This window comes from Orcinus orca, chromosome 18, assembly GCF_937001465.1.
Source record: "Orcinus orca chromosome 18, mOrcOrc1.1, whole genome shotgun sequence".
Taxonomy (NCBI): Eukaryota; Metazoa; Chordata; class Mammalia; order Artiodactyla; family Delphinidae; genus Orcinus; species Orcinus orca.
In genome coordinates, this window is record NC_064576.1 from 8267048 (window position 1) to 8284144 (window position 17097).

The window sequence follows — 17097 nt, forward strand, 5'->3', positions numbered from 1 at the left end:
CCTCAGGACTCTCTGATTATCCTTTTCCTCTCTGAAAAGAAATCATTCCTTTTTATAGGTTCTTCAGAAAGACATACAAGGTTATTAAGAACATTTTTTAATTCACATAGCCCAGATATTTTGGGGTAACTGTGTCATATTACTGAGTTATGTGTCCAGATTGTATATTTTTAAAATTGCTGTATATATATGAGCAAATGAAAAATGAACTGTGAAATTCCTTATAATTGCAGCTGCAGTCTCCTAAATGGAGCATTAAAAATTTTACAGGAACCTCTGGGTGGCACTTTGTCTTCAACTTAAGCCTGTGTGGCATGAGAGTCACACAAACCTCATTGAGACAAATAGAAATGGGGGACAGTTTCCTAAATTGTTTGAGATTTCTAATGGCAATCTACTGTCCTCTACTCAAAATAATGAAAAAGACAATATGCCAATTTCATCACATTAAAAGAAATGCATATATACATGTATGTGACACAAAATTCTGACTTTTAAATTCAGTCATACTAATGAAAAATATGTCAGGACCAGCGTCTGTTAAAAATTAATTACTGCAGTTAACAAGTTTAGAATAAAAATCTCTTTCCAATGTTTACAACTTAGAGACTTAACATTTCCTTAAAATGTAAATTAATTTGAATGTCTCAGCCTATCTCTCCGCCACCACAACATCATTCTTCCCTAAATAAAACTTTACCTATAAAAATAATGGGTGAGAAAACCTGGATAAAAGATAACTTATATGTATCGATAACTTGGGCTGGATGGAAACCATGACGGATTTTCCTATGTGATTTCTGGAAAAAACAAATACATCCAAAGATGCTCCATTTAACTAAATAATAAAATTTCTTTTGAAAAACAATAAGAAAATGAAGTCAGGAAAATAAAAAGAAGAATGCTTTCTATAAGAGACTAACAAAAGATGTCTCATGTCACAAGTTATATTACCTTTCAATACAACTGTGCTCCCTAGTGGGGACTTCTGAAAGGTTTCGTTTAAATTTTTTAGAAGTTCGTTTCATGTAAGCATCACCACATATGCCAAATGATCCATTAAGGATACTCCATTATAGCTTAAAGAGTTTTCAGTTAAACACACAGGGTATCGTGGCCTAAGATGCTAAGAAAATACACAGCTCATTTCCATTTGATGTAACTCTGCAGGAAGATGTTATCCACAGAACATCTGCTGCATTAAGGCAAGCATTTATACAATGCCTTCAGAACAATTTTGAAGATTCTGACCTCTCTGGACCAAAGTCCGTCTGTCTTAAGGTTTTGGAAAGTTGGTCAATTCTCATTTTCACACGTGAGATCTGTGTATACAGAGGGTGCATTGCAAACATGCCTAAGGATTTAAATTATATCCTTGTGTTTCCTCGAGAACTTTCTACCACCAAGCCAACCCACCCTTCTGACCCACACCTCCAAGACCTTCTGTCTCAGGTCTCTCTCAAGCTGGGAATGTCAGAGATTAGAGTATGGACTGTCTGAACTTCTCTCTGACTTATTCTGCTCTCTATGTGCCATTCCACTGAGAGTCAAGGGTCCTGAAAACACCTTTGAGCCCAGATTACATAAGGAGTGTCTGCATGCTTGGAAAGAAAACCAATAGCTGCAATTCACTGAGAACATCCTAGACTCCAGACACTAAGCCTACCCTGAGAATGTTCTGCCACGTGAGCCCCTGAAGCCTGTTCAAAGTCAGTGGTGCAAAAATATCCCCAGGGGATCTTGAACAAGTGCAAAGCCAAAGATGCAAAAGGAAGTTTAGACAGCTTACTTCTGGAAAGTAGAGTTCTCCCTCATAGTCCTTTATGTTTTGCTTTCTTTCCACTCATTTGCTCTCGCCATAAATCACCAAACTCAGTTACGCAGGATGGAAAGAATGCCAAGAACCCAACTAGTCTGAGAGAGATCGGGATTGATGTGAGGGGGCTATAAGGACCAGGGAGGACGTGAGCCCTTATCTTTAGGATTTTCCATAAAAGTGGAGGCAGGGAAGGAAGGCATTCTAAGTGGGTGATGGCAGGGTGAACAAATCTGAAAGACAGAAATTGCCATGGAGTATTCAAGCAACAGAGAGCACGCCTGCTTCACCAGGTGGAAGGTCTGTGTCGGGGATCATTGGGGTGGTTGGGGCCAGATAGAAAAGGTTCTTGAATGTCAGCCTAAGGGAGCTGGAATTTAGCACACAGAAATGAGAAGTCATTAAAGGCTTTTGAGATCATGAAAACCACATTTCAGGAAGGCTTATCTGATAATGATGTGCAGAAGAGATTTGGAGGGACAGGGTGGATTGAGGAAAACTGGAAAATAGGAAGTATCAACGTGCCCTCAGCCAAACCTCTGCCTTTAGCTCCGTTTGGTGACTTGGTGTCAGAGGGAGAAACCCAAGCAGGGGATAAATAAAGAACTTCCCCCATCCGTCTCACTGTCTCCCCGCTCCCCAGGGCTAATCCCACCCCATCCCCTAGAACAAGCACCCCTGGGAGAATCCCAAGTCCAGCTCTGTACTCCTCCTCTCTTTATTCACTTGCTGAAGACGTACAACTAGATAAAGAGAAGCCTTTCCTTTTAAGGGCACTGGATTCTGCTTAGCTGATAAGGACCCTTTAAGATCAGCAAGTCCTCACCTGGGACAGGGCCAACTAAATATGTCTGAATTGCCCTGGATAAAAGGCCTCAGTCTACAGAGCCTCCTTATCAAAGCTACTAATCTTTCTGAGTATTCTTCAAGCTGTACTCAGCCCTACTGAAGTTTTCTCCCACCTGCGTGTCAAGTTTGAGGTCAAGTTTGAGGTCCACAAAGTTGCCAAATGCCAGGTCAGACTTGCCAGTCTCATTCTAAGGACAGCACACCTCTCTTTCCAGCGAGACCCGTGCTGACCTCAGCTTGCTTGACCTTAACTTGTCTCTCTAGCACTGCGGGTTTCCAGTGACCATAATGGACCTGACCCACCTTCTCATACGGGTGCGGTCACCTAAGGAAGCTGCAGCCATCCAGTCATAGGTGGGAAGGTCTGACACACATTGAGAGCAATGGAAGGAAAAAGGAAGCTTCCATCAAAGCATCCTCGACTTCTCCTATCATACCATAGTGAAAGGGCTAGAGTCAAATCACTCTAGAAGATAAAATGTACAGATCATTTCCACGGGGTCTTGTGAAAGTCAGAATCATGTCAGTGGAATTCAATCTTAAAATGCCTTTGTGGCACTGGTATTAGGTAAAAGGCCTAGAAACTCATAGTGATTATGTGCACAGGCAAAAAAAAAAAAAAAAAAAAGAGAGACAGAATGAAAAAGAGACTTCTTTGCTTTTCCTCTTTCAAAGAGATGTAAATTGGGTCATTGAAGAAAAACTCAGAATGCTGGCTCTCAAGAAATCTTCATCACTAAATTCAGGTCGATTCATTTCTTTCCTGTTGTACAAATCTGGAATGTTTTTTTATAAAATATTTACATCCTAAATGAAGTTGAGAGAAGGCAAAGAACAGAAAAATGGAATTGTTAATGAAATGCAGTGGAAGATAACAAAGGTACTGAGGGACTTTGTTCTATTTAGTCACCTACATAAAATACTACAGCCTAAAAGTAAGATATCTATAAGCAAACGCAACCCAAAGTCCTCAAAATGCAGATGTGTCTGACAGTGATACCCAGGAATGTATGATGGAAGGTCTGAGTTTGTTCTTTCATTAAACAGTTATACCTTTAATAACAGGAACTTATTAAAGTTTAAGGAGAGATAATTGAGATCAGTCTTGAGGACCAGAATGAGTTTGGCAAGTGGAATAAAAGAAGAGAACATTTCTCATAGAGAGAAGAGAACGAATTAAGGCCTAGAAGCATAAAGCGGCAGGAAGCCACTTTCAACTCTTCTTAGCCTGTGTTCATTCCAATGGAGGTAAATGACATTTGAAAAGTATAAAGAAATGAACAAATTTAAGGAATTTTATAATTGCTTTTATCCTTTGGAAGCTGAATTTGTACAATCTGTATTTCATTCTAGAGATACCAAAAATAGTATAGCATATAAGTGAAACAAGTCAGAGAAAGACAAATACTGTATGTTACTACTTATATGTGAAATCTAAAAAATAGTACAAACTACTGTATATTCAAAACAGAAACAAACTCACAAATATAGAAAACAAACTAGTGGTTACCAAAGGGGAGAGGGCTGGCGGGGAGGGGCAAATTAGGGATATAGGATTAACAGGTACAAACTACTAGGTATAAAATACATAATCAAGGAAGAATCAACATTGTGAAAATGACTCTACTACCCAAAGCAATCAACAGATTCAATGCAATCCCTATCAAACTACCAATGGAATTTTCACAGAACTAGAACAAAAAAATTCACAATTTGTATGGAAACACAAAAGACCCCAAAAAGCCAAAGCAATCTTGAGAAAGAAAAACAGAGCAGGAGGAATCAGGCTCCCTGACTTCAGACTATACTACAAAGCTACAGTAATCAAGACAGTATGGTACTGGCACAAAAACAGAAATATAGATCAATGGAACAGGATAGAAAGCCCAGAGATAAACCCAGGCACATATGGTCACCTTATCTTTGATAAAGGAGGCAAGAATATACAATGGAGAAAAGACAGCCTCTTCAATAAGTGGTGCTGGGAAAGCTGGACAGCTACATGTAAAAGAATGAAATTAGAACACTCCCTAACACCATACACAAAGATAAAGTCAAAATGGATTAAAGACCTAAATGTAAGGCCAAAATTATAAAACTCTTAGAGGAAAACATAAGCATGACACTCTATGACATAAATGACAGCAAGATCCTTCTTGACCCACCTCCTAGAGAAATGGAAATAAAAACAAAAATAAACAAATGCGACCTAGTGAAACTTCAAAGCTTTTGCACAGCAAAGGAAACCATAAACAATACAAAAAAAAACCCTCAGAATGGGAGAAAATATTTGCAAATGAAGCAACTGACAAAGGATTAATCTCCAAAATATACAAGCAGCTCATGCAGCTCAATATCAAAGAAACAAAACTCCGATCCAAAAATGGGCAGAAGACCTAAATAGATATTTCTCCAGAGAAGATATACAGATTGCCAACAAGCACATGAAAGGATGCTCAACATCACTAATCATTAGAGAAATGCAGTTCAAAACTACAATGAAGTATCACCTCACACCGGTCAGAATGGCCATCATCAAAAAATCTACAAACAATGAATGCTGGAGAGGGTGTAGAGAAAAGGGTACCCTCTTGCACTGTTGGTGGGAATGTAAATTGATACAGCCACTATGGAGAACAGTATGGAGTTTCCTCAAAACACTAAAAATAGAACTACCATACGACACAGCATTCCCACTACTGGGCATATACCCTGAGAAAACCATAATTCAAAAAGAGTCATGTACCACAGTGTTCACTGCAGCTCTATTTACAATAGCCAGGACATGGAAGCGACCTAAGTGTCCATCAACAGATGAATGGATAAAGAAGATGTGGCACATATATACAATGGAATATTACTCAGCCATAAAAAGAAACGAAATTGAGTTATTTGTAGCGAGGTGGATGGACCTAGAGACTGTCATACAGAGTGAAGTAAGTCAGAAAGAGAAGAACAAATACCGTATGCTAACACATATATATGGAATCTAAAAAAAAAAAAAAGAAAAGAAAAAGGTTCTGAAGAACCTAGGGGCAGGACAGGAATAAAGATGCAGACGTAGAGAATGGACTTGAGGACACAGGGAGGGGGAAGGGTAAGCTGGGACGAAGTGAGGGAGTGGCATGGACATATATACACTACCAAATGTAAAACAGATAGCTAGTGGGAAGCAGCCGCATAGCACAGGGAGATCACCTCGGTGCTTTTGTGACCACCTAGAGGGGTGGGATAGGGAGGGTAGGAGGGAGACGCAAGAGGGAGGAGATATGGGGATATACTTATATGTATAGCTGATTCACTTTGTTATAAAGCAGAAACTAACACACCATTGTAAAGCAATTATACTCCAATAAAGATGTTAAATAAATAAATAAATAAATAATCTTACTATCTTCTCACCTGTGAGGTCTGTTCTGATCTTTCCAGGCAAGCAATGGTAGTATAGTAGTTCTGCCTTCTCCCTTCTTATAATTTTTGTTATCTTCCCAAGCAGTGATCACTCCTCTCACATCTTCTTGCTCTGAGGAGGTTAATTTAGAAATAACTCTTGACGTCTTTTTCCTTTTCCACAAGCATTCTTTCATTCTGGGCTTAATCCTCTTAGCCACTATTCTTTGTCTGTTATGGCTATTCAATAAATATTTGTAAATTTTAAAAAAATTTTAATAAATAAATTAGATAATCAATAAGGATATATTGTACAGCACAGGGAATTATAGCTGTTATCTTGTAATAACTTTTAATGGAGTATAATCTGCAAAAATACTAAATCACTGTGCTGTGCAACTGAAACTAACAATATTATAAATCAACTATACTTTAATTTAAAAAATAGTAGGCATATTAGGGGCATTATCCCTTTGGTAGACCATAGAAAAACTTAGTACCCAGGTATTTGCTCCCGAACAAAAAGAATAAAACAGTGGAAACGTCTCCTCCTTCTGCTCTTTCACCAAGTCATAAATCGCTCCTTAACTGACCTCAGGGTCTCTACAGAGAAAAATGGAGAACCACAAAGGAAGAGTAGAAATGCAAAAGAGAAATCTAATAATTTCTTGAAACATTTTTTCTACTACTATCCCCTCCCCTCTGTACAGTGGTTCTTAATGTTGCTAGGTTCTGGATTCTTCCAAGAACCGATGAAAGCTGTGGACGCGCTCCCCAGAAAATTGCACACGCTCGTCAAAGTTCAACCCAAAGAACAGAATCCACTTGGGAATTGTATTTTGTATTTTTCACCCATGACAGAACAGAAAGGCTCCCTGGATGGCAGAAAGTAAGTTAAAAAGCATAGAAAAAGAGTTAACAGAAAACAAGCACAAAAATATCTGCACACATGTAGCCTATCCAAGGGCTCCCAGCTCAAAACTTCACCATAGAAAGAGAGACCTTAAAACAACAAGCCCAGGATGAGATAAGACAGGAACAAAGCACTCTGCATTAAGCACCGAAGAAAAACAGAACATGGTTATTCTTTCATGTCAACCTGTCTACCCTGCAAAAGCTGAATTGTAAAACCAACAGGAGAATACAATCATGTGACTTGATCTTCAATTTCCTCATCTGCAAAGTGGGTACAATAATAAAATCGTACCCTATCTACCTGCTGGCATGGCTGTGAAGGTCACCATAGAGAACATATGTGCAAGAGTTCAGAAGCTCTCAAGTGGCTATTATTATTATGTCTGATCCAAGATATAGATCACCTTTAGGGAATCGATAGATACTTCTATAATCCACTTGAAAGGAAAGGCTATTACTACTGAAGTGCTCTAATCAATTAATAGTAAATAGTGCATTCTAAAATTAGCTGCCTCAACATAAGTCCACTAAATAATATCTGACTGATCAAGTAGCATTTCCACGAACAAATATCTATTAAACACGGGTGAATCTGCAGCAACGTCATTATTGAACCAGTATATATGGAACGCCAGATGCTCCAGAATATTACTCACAGGAAACAAGCACAGGGAGCTGAAGTTCAGCCTCCTACTGGAAACGCGCTTTCAACTCAAGAGAGCCCATTGGAACTCACCACCCTCCCCTCAGCCCAAACTCCCTCCTCTCTCCTTTTCATTCTCACCATCCATAGCATCCCTGTCCACCTGGGCTTTCATCACTTTCCATTCCACTTCCCCCTCCTTCAACCCCCATATTCAGTTAAGCAGCAAATCCTGTCATTCAACCACCAGTTGAACGACACGTGGCTAAAGGCAGTGGTGTCCCAGACTGGAAGAAACCTGGATTGCTGAGTCATCACTACAAGGACAATCACCCTGAAATTTCAGGATTTACCTTAGCATAATCAAATGCATAATTAAGGTCCAAAGATAATCAGTATATCTAACCTTAGATGATCTTAGAATAATTTAAGTTCAGACACCCCCTTCCCATCTTACACAACTATGCATCCTGACTTTACCACCCTTCAAATTCATGGCTATTTTTCTTGTCCTCCTCCTACTTACCCACATGATTGCCGTTCTTTCTTACATCTCATGCCTTTCTTCTGGGTTCAATCTTCTTTTTCCCAAAGTAAATTTATACTGATGTTTTTAATCAGGAGTTTTGTTGGTGGAAAACTACTCAGGCTTTCTTTATCTCTAAACCTCTTTATTTTGCCCTGCCTCTTGAGATATAGTTTAACTGAGTATAGAATTTTTACTAACTATTGCTTTCCCTTGGCACTTTGAAAATATTATTCCATTACATTCTAGCATCTATTTTTGCTGACGATAAGTTTTATGTTAGTTTAACAGTTATTCTTTTGTAGCTGAGCTATATCTTTTTCTCTGGTTGCTTTTAAGATCTGTGTGCCTTCGGTGTTTTGAAGTTTCATCAGGATGTGTTTAGGTGTGGGCTTATTTATTCAACTCAGGATACACTGAATTTCCTAATCTGAAGACATATGCCTATAATCAATTTTTTCAAAGTTTCAGTCACTAAGTCTTCCAGTATTTCGCTTTCCCCTCCTTCTCTTCTTTCACTCTGGAACTTCTACTAGAAATATGTTGGACCTTCTAATTCTATTGTCCACATCTCTAAACTTCTCTTTGTTATATTTCTATCTCAATCTTTCTGTACTGTATTCTTGACAATTTTTTTTAGATCAATCTTCCAGTTCACTAATTCTCTCTTCATCTGTTCACTAAAACTGTAGCTCTATCTGGACTTTATCTTACCCTCTGAGAATTTTATTTCAAAATCTTTTTTTTTTTAATTTCTAGAAATTCTATTTTGTTCTCTGTCAGATACATCTGGGCTACTCTGATAGTCTTGTTCTCATTTTGATAACTTATGCATTTAATTGTGCTGTAGTCACTGTCTGATACTTCTATCACCTGGCCTGCTTGGAGCCGAAGCCCGTTGTTTGTCTTCCTTGCTGACTCCTTCAGGAAGAACTGTTTTCTACCAGCTTTGAGTCCCAGTTCCACAACTGAATAGGCATGTTATCTTGGGTAAATTACCTAACTAAATTCAGTTTCCTAGTCTGTAAAATGGAATTAGGGACTAATTCCTGTTTCGGAGTATTGCTGCAAGTGTTAAATGAGGTCATATGTCCATAGCCCTTAGCATAGAGACTCAGCTCTAAAAACATCACTTCTGTTACCAGTGCTCGGCTCTGGATTCTCTCTAGTACCTACCACAATGCCTGCTACTTGTTGGTGCTCAGTGAACATCTGATGAAAAAAACAAAAAAGTAGATGAAAAAACTGAAAGTTAAATCAGTTATGGCAAACCTTGCTATAAAGAATTATCCAAATACTAGTACTCCTCGGGCTATAAATGCCTAACTTATAAATACCTCAAACATTCATTCATTCATTCTCTATACAAGAACGACCACTGTTCTAGTGATGCGATAAATGACAATGAATGATACAAAGCGCCTGCTCCCATGGGGTTTGCATTCCAGTGGGGAGGATCTGACACTAGATGGAGCATTTATTAGATAATTGATTGATAGATAGATACATAGGAAGCAAAAGGGGAGGAAGGAAGGAAATAGATAATGATTAAGGCTTAGTCAGAGAATTAAACTAAAGTGATGCACTGGGAAGTAGTTGGGTTAATACTTTAGATCTGAATGGACTTACGCTATAGTAACACTGAGCTGAGATCTGAAGGATAAGAGAGGACAAGCCATTTGAAAAGACGAATCAAAGCATCCAGGCAAATGCGACAATGAATGCAAAGGCTTTTAGGGAGCAGGCTTTGCTCTTTCAAAAATCACAAAGGCTAGTGTGTCTAGAATGCAGCCACATTAGGGTACGATGGTCTAAGACAAGGTCAGGGAAGTAGACATGGGCCATATTATGCAGGGCTCTGTAAACCAGGGTAAGGAATCCGGAGTTTATGTCACCAGTGCTGGGAAGCCATTGGAGAGTTTTGAACAAGAAAATATCATCTGAGTTCCATTTCCAAAATACCACATACCGATTGATGCTTGAGATGGAGAACTGTTTGAGCAGATGCAACAAAACAAAACAAAACAAAAAAACAAACAACAACAAAAAAATGAAAGCTGGGCAGTTGCATCCTTTTTTCCTGACCCCCAATCTACCCTGAAACTGCTGTCACTGCCACCACTACTTTACCATCACCACCAGTGTCCACACACAAAGCTCTGGTCTCATAAGGCCATCTGGTGACCAGATTCGGAACTGTTTGATCCTGTAGCCTCTGAAAACACCCACATCTTCCCAGAAAAATCCCCCAAAGTCTTCTAACTTCTCAAATCAAACTCTTTCCAGTCCTACATTTAAAAACATCTGTTATTCAATTTAGTTATTTTCTTTCTTTCTTTTTTTTTTTTTTTACAAATAGAGAGCAATAGGATCTTTTATTATTTTTCACTGTAAGTAAAACAAAGTCTGGACTAGGCTCTAATGTCATAATCTTATAAGGCTATAATTTTATTAGTGAAATTTAGTATTAATCATAGTAGGTTTCATGGGGGGGACAAAATGAGCCTGAAGTTATTCCTCCCCTTACAAACCACTTACAAACACTTCTAGAACATAACTAAGGGGTAACCAAGATAATTTATGATGTTGCTTTACTAAAAAGGTTCGAAGTCAATCTCCTGTATGTATTTTTAGTTCAGAACGTGGTCCACATGTGTAATCATAACATCTGGAACAGCTGGTATGTGTCGAAAGAAGTTCATGATATTTTTTTTTCTTTGCTTAAGATAGTAGCAGTTTGAAAGATGAAGCTTTGTTTCAAAGAGGAGAGCTATTTATAACTGGCAGTTGGCAATTGTTAAAGCTAGTTCTGGCTAAAATATATATATGAAACGAACTGCCCTTTTCAGCGGTGTAACGGTCAAATCAGAAAACTCTCAACTTTCTCCTGGCTAATACAAAGCAGCTCTTTTTACATTCATTTAAAAATATTACACCAGGGCCACCAATCCCCTTTTGAGAGTATTTTTCCACTTGCAATAATGTGGCTAATTGCAATGATATAAGGAGACCTACTTTGCTACACTGATATTTTCTTGTCCATCAAATTGAAAGATTTTAAAAGCGATGCTTACTCACTCAACTTTATTCAGGAAACTTTGACACATTATAGCAAGTCTGTTAAAAATTTATCTCCCTGGGCATAAAGAGCTCCTGCTGCTTTGCTAGGCGGAGCTGGAGCAATGAATTTTTACTCCAGACATGACTAGTTGACTCTTACTTTGGGGATGCTTTTGGGTCTTCCCACATCAAAGCAAGATCTGGAAAAGAAGTAGTAAAATTCCTCTTTGTGGGAAAATTAATTAACATGTGATTTTCAGTATCTGTTAGTGGATGAAAATAAGACAGGTCTGTTGAAAAGCACTGCACTCTTGGTAAAGACTTCTTTCTCCCAGCTCAGCCTTCTTGCTATCTTATCCCAAAGTACCTCCTCTCATGGGAATACTCTACATGAAATGAGTTAGGGGTCTTAGCCCTCTTCTTAGCAGACACTTGTCACAGAATCTTTCACCACTATCGGCAGCAATTAGCACTAACTGGTACCCTAGACAGCAGTGGAACAGGAAGGTCAGTGATGGAGTGAGCAGGCCGAACAAATTACCCTGTCGCCCCTGGAAGTGAACTTATCAGTTCTGTGCGGAGGTGCTCTGTTCCTGCTACCACTGCCGGGCCTGCGAGGTGGATGAAGGAGGAATTTATTCTCTGAGGCTGTCCAACAAGAGTACTGGGGAAGGTCAGGTCACGGAGTGGGTCAAACAAAGCTGTTGAATTATGACCACTAAGCAGCCATCACCCCAAATTACCTCACCTCTTCCCGTCTCTCCCTGTCGCTTGAAGTTTCTTCCTATAATGTTATAAATCCAGTCAAAGCAAGTGCTCTGTCAGCATTTTTCTCTCCCACCCCAGAGCCCACACTGTTTATACTCATCGCTGTACAACAAGATCACTCGGAGGTTGGGAAGAGACGTCATCATTTGTCTTAGCTTTGCTTCCCTGTACATTCATCCTCCCTCCTTTCAGGAGACACAAGGGGGGATGGTGTGAAAATAAGGAAAAGAAGACCTGTGCAAAACTTTCCCTTTGTAGAATAGTCATTCCACTAAGTGCCCTTGTGTTTTGTCATTCTAATACCTTCACCATAGCTACTTTAAGTCAATGGTTTGAGAAATCCTTGAGCGAATTGTCAGGGAGTAATTAATAACTCTTTCCTCGGCTACAAGTAGCCACCAGATGACTTGGCACCACTCATAAGACAGCAGAAGGCAAAGGAATGTTGGCATCCTGCCACCTCATGAAAGTCACTCCCCCCTTCCACTTAACTCAGATGCCAGCACTTTCCTGAAGGCTGAGAAGAGAGGAACAGAAAAGGGAGTGGGCATTTGATTAACAACATAACAAATAAACCAGAGCACCAGCGAATAAGTCAGTGCCCTCCCGTCCTCCTAAAAAGAACAATACATTTGAAACTCAACCAAAACTATTCACTTTCCACCTTTGCGTTACCTAGAAAACACTTCTTATCTGAGTTTTTAAGCATTCACTTGGAGAAAAGAACAAAGAAGAAATGGCTGACCTAGAAATAATTCAGCCTTGCAGGGATGCCGGAGCCCAGACATTAACCAAAGCCAAGAGGGACCTTTCAGGACCATTTATAACCAAATCAATATGTCAACTAGTCTTGCCCTCAACTCACTCAAGCTTTTGTTGGAATTGAAAGATTAGCCCAGAAAAGAACCTGCCAGAAGAAATGTGTAGGAGACAAATTTGTTCTGCTTAGTCTTCATTTGCCTTCCTCAGAGGAATCCAGGATGAAGTTAATGAGGTATCTGGCCTGGACATCTTTTATTCTCATCCACTGACAAAACACCTGACAATAGAAAATGTTCCGCAGCATTTGTGAAATGAAAGAATGGGTAAATACCTGGATGGTCATTTACAGGCTAGTAAAGGAATAAACTTTATAGCAATTAACCGAGCTCATTCCATTCAGCCAAACTGATGCTCTTGGCTAAAGCCCAGAATTAAAGTGCCTGGAGCAAAATGAAAAAGGTGTAACACTAGCTAGAGGGTGACGTTCTTTCATTTATTCAATCAACAAACATTTATCAACAGTTAGGATGTGTCAGCCCCTGCACTAGGCACTTGGGCACAAAGATAAAAAGCATCGACTCTGTGTCAGTCAGAGTTCAGTTTAGTTGAGAGGGTGGAGATGAGAACAAAGAATGACAAAGCAGTGGGGAATAGCTCTCCTCGGTTACATCAGGAGGGTCCCGGGGAAGGGGGCTACCAGCCCTGGGAAGGTGATTGAGGAGGGACATTTGAGCTGGGCCTTTGGAGGGTGAGCAGGAAACCAAGATGGAAAAGGAAGATAGTGTTCCAGGCTGAGGGGGCAGGCGGAAGAGAAGGGGCTCCTCGGGAAGAGAGAGTGGTTGAGTGTCCAGTTCATAAGGAAAATGAACAGGGTAGAGAAAAAAGGAGGCAGAAAAGGTGGAAAGAGGGGAAGAAAAGTTGTAGGGACTAAGAAAGCATGTGGGGTGGAGTGTGGGTGACCAGGGCCTGTGTGCTAGCGAGAAAGAAGTTTGGACTTGAGTCTACAGGCCACAGGGTACCACAGAGGAGTAAAGTAGGGGAGTTAGCAGCTCAGATCAGCTGGAGGACCATTTACCTAATTCGGTTGGCTGGGTCAGTGTCCCTTTGTTCCTGTTCACTTCCTGGGTGTCCTTCTGGAAGTTTGAATGAGTGAATGTTCGCAGAGAGATTCTGTTTTTTTTAAAAAACAACACAGTGTGGAAAATAGGTTGGAGTAGAAGAAAAAGTCAAAAAGACCGCTTATGGCTATTTCAAGGGCAACACTTAGGAGGTAAAACGGATAAGCCTTGATGACTAAACGATCTACGAATTAAGAGAGAAAATAGACTTGAAGATGACTCAGAGGTTCTAGCGCAGTACTGAAATGGTTGAAGAAATGCTTATCAGAAGAAGACTAGAACCTCTATTTTTCACTCCAAATAAGAGGCACTGGGCTCTCAACATAGATTCAAAATTTTCATCACTGTGTTGAACTATTACATGCTTAAAGGCATAGGCCAATGGCAGGTTTCCCACCTGTGCCAGAAAACAGCAAGAAATACTTTGATCCTGACAAGCCTTACAGAGATCAAGGAAAGTATTATCTTAAAATACTGCAGTTTAGCAAAGGTATAGTTTTTGTTTTCTGTGCCTATGGTGCATGAGGAAGCAAAGGCGACGTTTGGAATTAAGGATGAAAATGCATTTCAGTGAAAAAAGCCCCATGTTCATTCATTGCTAAATTCCTGATTTTAAATGCAATCTCAATTTTACCTCCCCTGAGAAAAGCACGCATTTGTTTCTGTATTAAAGTTAGAGCTCAAAAACCTGTGCGAGGTCCAGAAACAACGGACAATGATAGAAAAGTGAACCATGTTTCGTATGATTATGAGACAGACAGCGGCAGTGGCTCGTCTGGGCCAGGGTGGCCCCTCCCTCGGTCCTCCTCTGGCCCAGGCCTTGGGGACCCAGACCTGGGCATTATTCATTTTGCCTTTGGCACCCAGAGCACAGGCTTTCAAATATGCAGACAAATGGATGGACATAGCTATGCAAATAGCCTCTTCCCTGTTGCGAAATGTACCTGAAAATCACATTTTCCCAAGCTTGCCCTCAGGCATTTTAAATACTCAAAACCAGGTAAATGTTTCAATTTATGCTGAAGTTTGCAAGTACTCCACTATGTAGGACTTTTACTCAACTCCAAAAGGAGAAGGTTTTGGCTTCTTCTAATTATAAGCCAATTAAGTATAGTTTTGCACAATAAGGTATTTCATTTGGTTTTTGTTCTGTATCAAAGTGACACAGGAAAATTATTACTACTTCCTAGCTGGTTCTAGCCATTGGTTTTATTTTTTGTTCTTCCTCTTTCTTTTCTCTTACAAACCCCGGGAATCAAGGGTAAAACACGTTTTAATAATATTTATGTTACAAATGTAAACACAGGGAAGTCAGAAAATATTTTAATAAGGTTTTCAAAGTCATTATAATTCATCCAAGCTGTTCTCATGCTAAATCCTATATTCTTGTCCTGTTTTCTAACTACATAGTTTACTGAGGAAAGGATAAGTGTGGGTAACCCCTGTTTGCAAAGAGAATCTTCATTTTTAACTTCTGTTGACTCACATTTGTAACCCAGATAAAATGAATGACTGAATTGTTTTACTTATACTCACAGGGAAGGCTTCATTTTTCTTACTCTATTACTTGGTAACACCTATCAAGATAGCTAATTGAATTGACTATTCATAATCTACTCTACCTCCTCAAAGCCATGTTCTACTTCCCCTTTGGTTTACTATCTGAAACATACCAAAGATGACCTGAAGCATGAGTGAATTTAAATCCCATATGAATTGTGCCAGCTTTTGTATTTTGCCTTTACATTCAAGAAGAGCTTTTTTCTTTTTTTTTCAACTCCCAGGCCACCAAACCCTTTTATTAATAAGCTGCAATAGAGTGAGATTAGTAACAATGATAACCACAAACATCTCTGTTTATTGAATACAACTTGGTAAGCAATGGTGTCAGCACTTTTTATCCACTTACCTCGATTAACCTTCACAGGAAATGAAAGGTTCACTGCTCTTTCTCCATTTTTAGCCTGGTGGACCTGGGTCTGGGCTTGGGATAGAAACCTGCCCACTTCCATCCAGTGAATAACTGGTAGATTCCCTCAGGTGAGGGGTTCAGAAGGCCCCCTGAGTGTCACGAGGACTGACTGACAGACTTCACATGATGTCAGTGGAAAGGGGTAAACTGCAGACTCCAAGCTGGGGATGTTTCCCAGTTTCTGTGAAATCGAAGGGGGTAGGAGGGGTCAAAGTGTTGGAATGTTCTAGAAATTATAAAAGCCCAGCACTCCCCCTTCCCCCTGAGTAGAGGGGACCTCCTCTGTCCAACTCCACACAGAGCCTGTTTGCTCAGGGGACATACTGGGAGACAAGGAGGAGGGAGCTCATGTGCACAGAGGTGCCAGCCTTCCCACCCAATTTGGGGCCTGCAGGACTCCTGGGGTCTGGTGAGAAGCCTGGATTTGGCATTTCTGCCCTGTTCTGATTGCCTGTTTCATGACCTTGTTTGCTGCCCAGGTCGGAGCAGCTCCCTGAGCCCATCAGGGGGTGGTCCTTCCCGCTTCTCCAGTCACACATCCCAAGTGACATTCCAAAACATTGCTCCAGGGTCTTTGCTTGGGTTGGGGGGAGGGCTAGCATAGTTCTGTGCATTCAGTTCCCTCTCCTAGCATGAAATGACGGCAGCCCTCTCTTTCTGCAGCCCACCAACATCACCTCTCCGGGAAACTGGAGCCTGGTTACAATGCTGGGACACACTTCCAATGGGATCAGCAAAAATCAAGTAATCCTCCTCTAATTCCTCTGTGCTATTTTGGACAAGTTGACTAACCCCAATGCATAGCATTCCCTTGTTGCATCTCTGGATCCATCAAAGCACCCAGGAATGCTGGGGGGCGACACATCCTGGGTTACAGAGGAGGACCCTGACTCCTCTGGTCTTCCCAGACATGACAGCTGATGGGAGGCCTTAGGGACCAGTCCCCTGCAGAGGCGTTAAGAAGAGCTTTTTTCTGACTTCTCATATAGAGACGGAAGAAAACAAAAAGATGGGCCAAACTAAGCCGCCTGCAGAGCGCCCTCTAGTGAAAGACCGAGGATGCTGCCTTCCAAGCCGGGTCCTGCCCTGACAGGATTTGTTAGGGGAAAACCACCTCGTCTTCCTGAACCCTGCACAAAACATTTTAAGGATCTGACTCCCAATGCAACAGATATCTTGACATCTAATCACAGCTGCCTGGTTGTATTACTGTTACTCTATTAAAATTCCAAATCAGCTTATTAGTGTATGCATTTCTTCCGTGAATAAAAACAGGAA

General features: G+C 40.4%; 1 protein-coding gene across 1 annotated transcript in view; it reads right to left on the reverse strand.

The window, feature by feature from the left end:
• Positions 1 to 7535: 7535 nt before the first annotated feature.
• LOC101277203 (protein-lysine methyltransferase METTL21E) overlaps positions 7536 to 17097 on the reverse strand; it is a 41540-nt gene continuing 31978 nt past the window's right edge. Inside the window, exons 8-10 of the mRNA XM_033435074.2 lie at positions 15757 to 16000; positions 13805 to 13899; positions 7536 to 11399 (exon numbers count right to left, since the gene is read on the reverse strand). The gene's annotated coding sequence lies outside the window, so the exon portion shown is untranslated. The remainder of the gene's footprint in view (positions 11400 to 13804; positions 13900 to 15756; positions 16001 to 17097) is intronic.